At 40.3% G+C, this 1232-nt stretch overlaps 1 pseudogene; it reads right to left on the minus strand.

The window, feature by feature from the left end:
- Positions 1–298: 298 nt before the first annotated feature.
- On the minus strand, positions 299–503 carry LOC134371442 (U2 spliceosomal RNA; annotated as a pseudogene).
- Positions 504–1232: the final 729 nt, after the last annotated feature.

Consider the following 1232-nt stretch of genomic DNA (forward strand, 5'->3'; position numbering starts at 1 on the left):
TATCTGGGCCCCATGACTGCTTTGATTGATAGAATATTGTGGAAGCCCTGTTGTGTCAGTTTTCAGGCCCAGGCTTTAAAGAACTGGCAGATTCTATTTCCTATCGCTGAAAAAACTAGCTATTTCAGTCCTAGAGCCATAATGTAAGAAGCACACTACCTTGTTGTGAAGAACACAAAAAGAGGTCCTGAGATTATACAGAGAGGAGGAGACAGAGCCCAGCCTTGCAGCCATCCCTGGCAAGACATTAACCATGTGAGTGATGCCAATTTGGACCCTCAAGACTAGCTCAGTTACAAACTAAATACCATGTAATGACACTAGTCAATGCCACATAGAGCAGAAGTATCACCCACCCAAGTTCTATCTGAATACTTGACCCATGAAATTATGACTTAAAATAAAATGGTAGGCTTTTTTAAGCCACTATGTTTGGAGTCAGTTTATTAAACTGATAAGAACAGATACTACACTTGATCTTAGCCAAAAGGCCAAGAAGCGATTGGAGTCAGTTTATTATGCAAAAATAGTTCACTAGAACATAGAACTGTATATTCTTCTTCTTTTTTTTTTTTTTAACTTTTATTTTGTCGATATACATTGTGGTTGATTATTGTTGCCCCTTACCAAAACCTCCCTCCCTCTTCCCTCTCCTCCCTCCCCCCCAACAATGTCCTTTCTGTTTGCTTGTCGTTATCAACTTCAAGTAATTGTGGTTGTTATATCTTCTTCCCCCCCCCCCCGGTTTTTGTTTTGTGTGTGTGTGTGAATTTATATATTAATTTTTAGCTCCCACCAATAAGTGAGAACATGTGGTATTTCTCTTTCTGTGCCTGACTCGTTTCACTTAGTATAATTCTCTCAAGGTCCATCCATGTTGTGGCAAATGGCAGTATTTCATTCATTTTTATAGCTGAGTAGTATTCCATTGTGTAGATGTACCACATTTTCCGTATCCACTCATCCAATGATGGACATTTGTGCTGGTTCCTACTCTTGGCTATTGTAAAGAGTGCTGCAATGAACATTGGGGAACAGGTATACCTTCGACTTGATGATTTCCATTCCTCTGGGTATATTCCCAGCAGTGGGATAGCTGGGTCATATGGTAGATCTATCTGCAATTGTTTGAGGAACCTCCATACCATTTTCCATAGAGGCTGCACCATTTTGCAGTCCCACCAACAATGTATGAGATTCCTTTTTCTCCGTAACCTCACCAGCATTTATCG

This window comes from Cynocephalus volans, chromosome 2 (genome assembly GCF_027409185.1).
Source record: "Cynocephalus volans isolate mCynVol1 chromosome 2, mCynVol1.pri, whole genome shotgun sequence".
NCBI classification, from domain to species: domain Eukaryota; kingdom Metazoa; phylum Chordata; class Mammalia; order Dermoptera; family Cynocephalidae; genus Cynocephalus; species Cynocephalus volans.